This window comes from Lasioglossum baleicum, unplaced genomic scaffold, assembly GCF_051020765.1.
Source record: "Lasioglossum baleicum unplaced genomic scaffold, iyLasBale1 scaffold0073, whole genome shotgun sequence".
NCBI lineage: Eukaryota > Metazoa > Arthropoda > Insecta > Hymenoptera > Halictidae > Lasioglossum > Lasioglossum baleicum.
The window spans coordinates 197,501-208,326 of NW_027469133.1; positions in this window are offsets into that span (position 1 = coordinate 197,501).

Consider the following 10,826-nt stretch of genomic DNA (forward strand, 5'->3'; position numbering starts at 1 on the left):
TTATCGAATAAACTCAGAATAATGTTCCGGGCGCATTGCGAGCAACTCCGACCGAAGCGAAATTTTTCTAAGTCCAACCGCCAAGAGTAAACTTTTTTCCTAGCGTTCCCAGACCATTATAAATATTAGATCATTGTATAATAACGCATTCTAACAATAAATATCAAGTATCAAAGCTTTAGGATGAATATTTATCGAATAAACTCAGAATAATGTTCCGGGCGCATTGCGAGCAACTCCGACCGAGCGAAATTTTTCTAAGTCCAACCGCCAAGAGTAAACTTTTTTCCTAGCGTTCCCAGACCATTATAAATATTAGATCATTGTATAATAACGCATTCTAACAATAAATATCAAGTATCAAAGCTTTAGGATGAATATTTATCGAATAAACTCAGAATAATGTTCCGGGCGCATTGCGAGCAACTCCGACCGAGCGAAATTTTTCTAAGTCCAACCGCCAAGAGTAAACTTTTTTCCTAGCGTTCCCAGACCATTATAAATATTAGATCATTGTATAATAACGCATTCTAACAATAAATATCAAGTATCAAAGCTTTAGGATGAATATTTATCGAATAAACTCAGAATAATGTTCCGGGCGCATTGCGAGCAACTCCGACCGAGCGAAATTTTTCTAAGTCCAACCGCCAAGAGTAAACTTTTTTCCTAGCGTTCCCAGACCATTATAAATATTAGATCATTGTATAATAACGCATTCTAACAATAAATATCAAGTATCAAAGCTTTAGGATGAATATTTATCGAATAAACTCAGAATAATGTTCCGGGCGCATTGCGAGCAACTCCGACCGAGCGAAATTTTTCTAAGTCCAACCGCCAAGAGTAAACTTTTTTCCTAGCGTTCCCAGACCATTATAAATATTAGATCATTGTATAATAACGCATTCTAACAATAAATATCAAGTATCAAAGCTCTAGGATGAATATTTATCGAATAAACTCAGAATAATGTTCCGGGCGCATTGCGAGCAACTCCGACCGAGCGAAATTTTTCTAAGTCCAACCGCCAAGAGTAAACTTTTTTCCTAGCGTTCCCAGACCATTATAAATATTAGATCATTGTATAATAACGCATTCTAACAATAAATATCAAGTATCAAAGCTCTAGGATGAATATTTATCGAATAAACACAGAATAATGTTCCGGGCGCATTGCGAGCAACTCCGACCGAGCGAAATTTTTCTAAGTCCAACCGCCAAGAGTAAACTTTTTTCCTAGCGTTCCCAGACCATTATAAATATTAGATCATTGTATAATAACGCATTCTAACAATAAATATCAAGTATCAAAGCTCTAGGATGAATATTTATCGAATAAACTCAGAATAATGTTCCGGGCGCATTCCGAGCAACTCCGACCGAGCGAAATTTTTCTAAGTCCAACCGCCAAGAGTAAACTTTTTTCCTAGCGTTCCCAGACCATTATAAATATTAGATCATTGTATAATAACGCATTCTAACAATAAATATCAAGTATCAAAGCTCTAGGATGAATATTTATCGAATAAACTCAGAATAATGTTCCAGGCGCATTACGAGCAACTCCGACCGAAGCGAAATTTTTCTAAGTCCAACCGCCAAGAGTAAACTTTTTTCCTAGCGTTCCCAGACCATTATAAATATTAGATCATTGTATAATAACGCATTCTAACAATAAATATCAAGTATCAAAGCTCTAGGATGAATATTTATCGAATAAACACAGAATAATGTTCCGGGCGCATTGCGAGCAACTCCGACCGAGCGAAATTTTTCTAAGTCCAACCGCCAAGAGTAAACTTTTTTCCTAGCGTTCCCAGACCATTATAAATATTAGATCATTGTATAATAACGCATTCTAACAATAAATATCAAGTATCAAAGCTCTAGGATGAATATTTATCGAATAAACTCAGAATAATGTTCCGGGCGCATTCCGAGCAACTCCGACCGAGCGAAATTTTTCTAAGTCCAACCGCCAAGAGTAAACTTTTTTCCTAGCGTTCCCAGACCATTATAAATATTAGATCATTGTATAATAACGCATTCTAACAATAAATATCAAGTATCAAAGCTCTAGGATGAATATTTATCGAATAAACTCAGAATAATGTTCCAGGCGCATTACGAGCAACTCCGACCGAAGCGAAATTTTTCTAAGTCCAACCGCCAAGAGTAAACTTTTTTCCTAGCGTTCCCAGACCATTATAAATATTAGATCATTGTATAATAACGCATTCTAACAATAAATATCAAGTATCAAAGCTCTAGGATGAATATTTATCGAATAAACTCAGAATAATGTTCCGGGCGCATTGCGAGCAACTCCGACCGAAGCGAAATTTTTCTAAGTCCAACCGCCAAGAGTAAACTTTTTTCCTAGCGTTCCCAGACCATTATAAATATTAGATCATTGTATAATAACGCATTCTAACAATAAATATCAAGTATCAAAGCTTTAGGATGAATATTTATCGAATAAACTCAGAATAATGTTCCGGGCGCATTGCGAGCAACTCCGACCGAGCGAAATTTTTCTAAGTCCAACCGCCAAGAGTAAACTTTTTTCCTAGCGTTCCCAGACCATTATAAATATTAGATCATTGTATAATAACGCATTCTAACAATAAATATCAAGTATCAAAGCTTTAGGATGAATATTTATCGAATAAACTCAGAATAATGTTCCGGGCGCATTGCGAGCAACTCCGACCGAGCGAAATTTTTCTAAGTCCAACCGCCAAGAGTAAACTTTTTTCCTAGCGTTCCCAGACCATTATAAATATTAGATCATTGTATAATAACGCATTCTAACAATAAATATCAAGTATCAAAGCTTTAGGATGAATATTTATCGAATAAACTCAGAATAATGTTCCGGGCGCATTGCGAGCAACTCCGACCGAGCGAAATTTTTCTAAGTCCAACCGCCAAGAGTAAACTTTTTTCCTAGCGTTCCCAGACCATTATAAATATTAGATCATTGTATAATAACGCATTCTAACAATAAATATCAAGTATCAAAGCTTTAGGATGAATATTTATCGAATAAACTCAGAATAATGTTCCGGGCGCATTGCGAGCAACTCCGACCGAGCGAAATTTTTCTAAGTCCAACCGCCAAGAGTAAACTTTTTTCCTAGCGTTCCCAGACCATTATAAATATTAGATCATTGTATAATAACGCATTCTAACAATAAATATCAAGTATCAAAGCTCTAGGATGAATATTTATCGAATAAACTCAGAATAATGTTCCGGGCGCATTGCGAGCAACTCCGACCGAGCGAAATTTTTCTAAGTCCAACCGCCAAGAGTAAACTTTTTTCCTAGCGTTCCCAGACCATTATAAATATTAGATCATTGTATAATAACGCATTCTAACAATAAATATCAAGTATCAAAGCTCTAGGATGAATACTTATCGAATAAACTCAGAATAATGTTCCGGGCGCATTCCGAGCAACTCCGACCGAGCGAAATTTTTCTAAGTCCAACCGCCAAGAGTAAACTTTTTTCCTAGCGTTCCCAGACCATTATAAATATTAGATCATTGTATAATAACGCATTCTAACAATAAATATCAAGTATCAAAGCTCTAGGATGAATATTTATCGAATAAACACAGAATAATGTTCCGGGCGCATTGCGAGCAACTCCGACCGAGCGAAATTTTTCTAAGTCCAACCGCCAAGAGTAAACTTTTTTCCTAGCGTTCCCAGACCATTATAAATATTAGATCATTGTATAATAACGCATTCTAACAATAAATATCAAGTATCAAAGCTCTAGGATGAATATTTATCGAATAAACTCAGAATAATGTTCCGGGCGCATTCCGAGCAACTCCGACCGAGCGAAATTTTTCTAAGTCCAACCGCCAAGAGTAAACTTTTTTCCTAGCGTTCCCAGACCATTATAAATATTAGATCATCGTGTGGTAAAGCATTTTGAAGACAAATATCAAGTATGAAAGCGCTCGGATGAGTATTTATCGAATAAACTGAGAATAATGTTCGGAGCGCATCGCTTGCTCGGCCGCTCGAACGAATCGTTCGCGCGCCGAGGCGCGTCGGATCGCCGTGCGAAGGAGCTCGAGCGAAATTTTTCTAAGTCCAACCGCCAAGAGTAAACTTTTCTCCCCGAGCTCCCGCACGACTTTAATCGTTATATCCACGCACGATACCGCTTGTCATCAATATTTCTCGAGTTTCAATGCTCTCGGACGCGTATTGCTCCAGTTTTTGTGAAATATTGCTCCGACCGCCAAGAGTAAACTTATCTTTCCGGCTTACTCGGACAATTATAAATATTAGATCATCGTGTGGTAAAGCATTTTGAAGACAAATATCAAGTATGAAAGCGCTCGGATGAGTATTTATCGAATAAACTGAGAATAATGTTCGGAGCGCATCGCTTGCTCGGCCGCTCGAACGAATCGTTCGCGCGCCGAGGCGCGTCGGATCGCCGTGCGAAGGAGTTCGAGCGAAATTTTTCTAAGTCCAACCGCCAAGAGTAAACTTTTCCCCCCGAGCTCCCGCACGACTTTAATCGTTATATCCACGCACGATACCGCTTGTCATCAATATTTCTCGAGTTTCAAAGCTCTCGAACGCGTATTGCTCCAGTTTTTGTGAAATATTGCTCCGACCGCCAAGAGTAAACTTATCTTTCCGGCTTACTCGGACAATTATAAATATTAGATCATCGTGTGGTAAAGCATTTCGAAGACAAATATCAAGTATGAAAGCGCTCGGATGAGTATTTATCGAATAAACTGAGAATAATGTTCGGAGCGCATCGCTTGCTCGGCCGCTCGAACGAATCGTTCGCGCGCCGAGGCGCGTCGGATCGCCGTGCGAAGGAGCTCGAGCGAAATTTTTCTAAGTCCAACCGCCAAGAGTAAACTTTTCTCCCCGAGCTCCCGCACGACTTTAATCGTTATATCCACGCACGATACCGCTTGTCATCAATATTTCTCGAGTTTCAATGCTCTCGGACGCGTATTGCTCCAGTTTTTGTGAAATATTGCTCCGACCGCCAAGAGTAAACTTATCTTTCCGGCTTACTCGGACAATTATAAATATTAGATCATCGTGTGGTAAAGCATTTTGAAGACAAATATCAAGTATGAAAGCGCTCGGATGAGTATTTATCGAATAAACTGAGAATAATGTTCGGAGCGCATCGCTTGCTCGGCCGCTCGAACGAATCGTTCGCGCGCCGAGGCGCGTCGGATCGCCGTGCGAAGGAGCTCGAGCGAAATTTTTCTAAGTCCAACCGCCAAGAGTAAACTTTTCTCCCCGAGCTCCCGCACGACTTTAATCGTTATATCCACGCACGATACCGCTTGTCATCAATATTTCCGGAGTTTCAAAGCTCTCGGACGCGTATTGCTTCAGTTTTTGAGAAATATTGCTCCGACCGCCAAGAGTAAACTTATCTTTCCGGCTTACTCGGACAATTATAAATATTAGATCATCGTGTGGTAAAGCATTTTGAAGACAAATATCAAGTATGAAAGCGCTCGGATGAGTATTTATCGAATAAACTGAGAATAATGTTCGGAGCGCATCGCTTGCTCGGCCGCTCGAACGAATCGTTCGCGCGCCGAGGCGCGTCGGATCGCCGTGCGAAGGAGCTCGAGCGAAATTTTTCTAAGTCCAACCGCCAAGAGTAAACTTTTCTCCCCGAGCTCCCGCACGACTTTAATCGTTATATCCACGCACGATACCGCTTGTCATCAATATTTCTCGAGTTTCAATGCTCTCGGACGCGTATTGCTCCAGTTTTTGTGAAATATTGCTCCTACCGCCAAGAGTAAACTTATCTTTCCGGCTTACTCGGACAATTATAAATATTAGATCATCGTGTGGTAAAGCATTTGGAAGACAAATATCAAGTATGAAAGCGCTCGGATGAGTATTTATCGAATAAACTGAGAATAATGTTCGGAGCGCATCGCTTGCTCGGCCGCTCGAACGAATCGTTCGCGCGCCGAGGCGCGTCGGATCGCCCTGCGAAGGAGCTCGAGCGAAATTTTTCTAAGTCCAACCGCCAAGAGTAAACTTTTCTCCCCGAGCTCCCGCACGACTTTAATCGTTATATCCACGCACGATACCGCTTGTCATCAATATTTCTCGAGTTTCAAAGCTCTCGGACGCGTATTGCTTCAGTTTTTGAGAAATATTGCTCCGACCGCCAAGAGTAAACTTATCTTTCCGGCTTACTCGGACAATTATAAATATTAGATCATCGTGTGGTAAAGCATTTCGAAGACAAATATCAAGTATGAAAGCGCTCGGATGAGTATTTATCGAATAAACTGAGAATAATGTTCGGAGCGCATCGCTTGCTCGGCCGCTCGAACGAATCGTTCGCGCGCCGAGGCGCGTCGTATCGCCGTGCGAAGGAGCTCGAGCGAAATTTTTCTAAGTCCAACCGCCAAGAGTAAACTTTTCTCCCCGAGCTCCCGCACGACTTTAATCGTTATATCCACGCACGATACCGCTTGTAATCAATATTTCTCGAGTTTCAAAGCTCTCGGACGCGTATTGCTCCAGTTTTTGTGAAATATTGCTCCGACCGCCAAGAGTAAACTTATCTTTCCGGCTTACTCGGACAATTATAAATATTAGATCATCGTGTGGTAAAGCATTTCGAAGACAAATATCAAGTATGAAAGCGCTCGGATGAGTATTTATCGAATAAACTGAGAATAATGTTCGGAGCGCATCGCTTGCTCGGCCGCTCGAACGAATCGTTTGCGCGCCGAGGCGCGTCGTATCGCCGTGCGAAGGAGCTCGAGCGAAATTTTTCTAAGTCCAACCGCCAAGAGTAAACTTTTCTCCCCGAGCTCTCGCACGAGTTTAATCGTTATATCCACGCACGATACCGCTTGTCATCAATATTTCTCGAGTTTCAATGAGCTCGGACGCGTATTGCTCGAGTTTTTGAGAAATATTGCTCCGACCGCCAAGAGTAAACTTATCTTTCCGGTTGACTCGGACAATTATAAATATTAGATCATCGTGTGGTAAAGCATTTCGAAGACAAATATCAAGTATGAAAGCGCTCGGATGAGTATTTATCGAATAAACTGAGAATAATGTTCGGAGCGCATCGCTTGCTCGGCCGCTCGAACGAATCGTTCGCGCGCCGAGGCGCGTCGTATCGCCGTGCGAAGGAGCTCGAGCGAAATTTTTCTAAGTCCAACCGCCAAGAGTAAACTTTTCTCCCCGAGCTCCCGCACGACTTTAATCGTTATATCCACGCACGATACCGCTTGTCATCAATATTTCTCGAGTTTCAAAGCTCTCGGACGCGTATTGCTCCAGTTTTTGTGAAATATTGCTCCGACCGCCAAGAGTAAACTTATCTTTCCGGCTTACTCGGACAATTATAAATATTAGATCATCGTGTGGTAAAGCATTTCGAAGACAAATATCAAGTATGAAAGCGCTCGGATGAGTATTTATCGAATAAACTGAGAATAATGTTCGGAGCGCATCGCTTGCTCGGCCGCTCGAACGAATCGTTCGCGCGCCGAGGCGCGTCGTATCGCCCTGCGAAGGAGCTCGAGCGAAATTTTTCTAAGTCCAACCGCCAAGAGTAAACTTTTCTCCCCGAGCTCCCGCACGACTTTAATCGTTATATCCACGCACGATACCGCTTGTCATCAATATTTCTCGAGTTTCAAAGCTCTCGGACGCGTATTGCTCCAGTTTTTGTGAAATATTGCTCCGACCGCCAAGAGTAAACTTATCTTTCCGGCTTACTCGGACAATTATAAATATTAGATCATCGTGTGGTAAAGCATTTCGAAGACAAATATCAAGTATGAAAGCGCTCGGATGAGTATTTATCGAATAAACTGAGAATAATGTTCGGAGCGCATCGCTTGCTCGGCCGCTCGAACGAATCGTTCGCGCGCCGAGGCGCGTCGTATCGCCCTGCGAAGGAGCTCGAGCGAAATTTTTCTAAGTCCAACCGCCAAGAGTAAACTTTTCTCCCCGAGCTCCCGCACGACTTTAATCGTTATATCCACGCACGATACCGCTTGTCATCAATATTTCTCGAGTTTCAAAGCTCTCGGACGCGTATTGCTCCAGTTTTTGTGAAATATTGCTCCGACCGCCAAGAGTAAACTTATCTTTCCGGCTTACTCGGACAATTATAAATATTAGATCATCGTGTGGTAAAGCATTTCGAAGACAAATATCAAGTATGAAAGCGCTCGGATGAGTATTTATCGAATAAACTGAGAATAATGTTCGGAGCGCATCGCTTGCTCGGCCGCTCGAACGAATCGTTCGCGCGCCGAGGCGCGTCGGATCGCCGTGCGAAGGAGTTCGAGCGAAATTTTTCTAAGTCCAACCGCCAAGAGTAAACTTTTCTCCCCGAGCTCCCGCACGACTTTAATCGTTATATCCACGCACGATACCGCTTGTCATCAATATTTCTCGAGTTTCAAAGCTCTCGAACGCGTATTGCTCCAGTTTTTGTGAAATATTGCTCCGACCGCCAAGAGTAAACTTATCTTTCCGGCTTACTCGGACAATTATAAATATTAGATCATCGTGTGGTAAAGCATTTCGAAGACAAATATCAAGTATGAAAGCGCTCGGATGAGTATTTATCGAATAAACTGAGAATAATGTTCGGAGCGCATCGCTTGCTCGGCCGTTCGAACGAATCGTTCGCGCGCCGAGGCGCGTCGGATCGCCGTGCGAAGGAGCTCGAGCGAAATTTTTCTAAGTCCAACCGCCAAGAGTAAACTTTTCTCCCCGAGCTCCCGCACGACTTTAATCGTTATATCCACGCACGATACCGCTTGTCATCAATATTTCTCGAGTTTCAATGCTCTCGGACGCGTATTGCTCCAGTTTTTGTGAAATATTGCTCCGACCGCCAAGAGTAAACTTATCTTTCCGGCTTACTCGGACAATTATAAATATTAGATCATCGTGTGGTAAAGCATTTTGAAGACAAATATCAAGTATGAAAGCGCTCGGATGAGTATTTATCGAATAAACTGAGAATAATGTTCGGAGCGCATCGCTTGCTCGGCCGCTCGAACGAATCGTTCGCGCGCCGAGGCGCGTCGGATCGCCGTGCGAAGGAGCTCGAGCGAAATTTTTCTAAGTCCAACCGCCAAGAGTAAACTTTTCTCCCCGAGCTCCCGCACGACTTTAATCGTTATATCCACGCACGATACCGCTTGTCATCAATATTTCTGGAGTTTCAAAGCTCTCGGACGCGTATTGCTTCAGTTTTTGAGAAATATTGCTCCGACCGCCAAGAGTAAACTTATCTTTCCGGCTTACTCGGACAATTATAAATATTAGATCATCGTGTGGTAAAGCATTTTGAAGACAAATATCAAGTATGAAAGCGCTCGGATGAGTATTTATCGAATAAACTGAGAATAATGTTCGGAGCGCATCGCTTGCTCGGCCGCTCGAACGAATCGTTCGCGCGCCGAGGCGCGTCGGATCGCCGTGCGAAGGAGCTCGAGCGAAATTTTTCTAAGTCCAACCGCCAAGAGTAAACTTTTCTCCCCGAGCTCCCGCACGACTTTAATCGTTATATCCACGCACGATACCGCTTGTCATCAATATTTCTCGAGTTTCAATGCTCTCGGACGCGTATTGCTCCAGTTTTTGTGAAATATTGCTCCTACCGCCAAGAGTAAACTTATCTTTCCGGCTTACTCGGACAATTATAAATATTAGATCATCGTGTGGTAAAGCATTTGGAAGACAAATATCAAGTATGAAAGCGCTCGGATGAGTATTTATCGAATAAACTGAGAATAATGTTCGGAGCGCATCGCTTGCTCGGCCGCTCGAACGAATCGTTCGCGCGCCGAGGCGCGTCGGATCGCCCTGCGAAGGAGCTCGAGCGAAATTTTTCTAAGTCCAACCGCCAAGAGTAAACTTTTCTCCCCGAGCTCCCGCACGACTTTAATCGTTATATCCACGCACGATACCGCTTGTCATCAATATTTCTCGAGTTTCAAAGCTCTCGGACGCGTATTGCTTCAGTTTTTGAGAAATATTGCTCCGACCGCCAAGAGTAAACTTATCTTTCCGGCTTACTCGGACAATTATAAATATTAGATCATCGTGTGGTAAAGCATTTCGAAGACAAATATCAAGTATGAAAGCGCTCGGATGAGTATTTATCGAATAAACTGAGAATAATGTTCGGAGCGCATCGCTTGCTCGGCCGCTCGAACGAATCGTTCGCGCGCCGAGGCGCGTCGGATCGCCGTGCGAAGGAGCTCGAGCGAAATTTTTCTAAGTCCAACCGCCAAGAGTAAACTTTTCTCCCCGAGCTCCCGCACGACTTTAATCGTTATATCCACGCACGATACCGCTTGTCATCAATATTTCTCGAGTTTCAATGCTCTCGGACGCGTATTGCTCCAGTTTTTGTGAAATATTGCTCCGACCGCCAAGAGTAAACTTATCTTTCCGGCTTACTCGGACAATTATAAATATTAGATCATCGTGTGGTAAAGCATTTTGAAGACAAATATCAAGTATGAAAGCGCTCGGATGAGTATTTATCGAATAAACTGAGAATAATGTTCGGAGCGCATCGCTTGCTCGGCCGCTCGAACGAATCGTTCGCGCGCCGAGGCGCGTCGGATCGCCGTGCGAAGGAGCTCGAGCGAAATTTTTCTAAGTCCAACCGCCAAGAGTAAACTTTTCTCAGCGAGCTCCCGCACGACTTTAATCGTTATATCCACGCACGATACCGCTTGTCATCAATATTTCTCGAGTTTCAAAGCTCTCGAACGCGTATTGCTCCAGTTT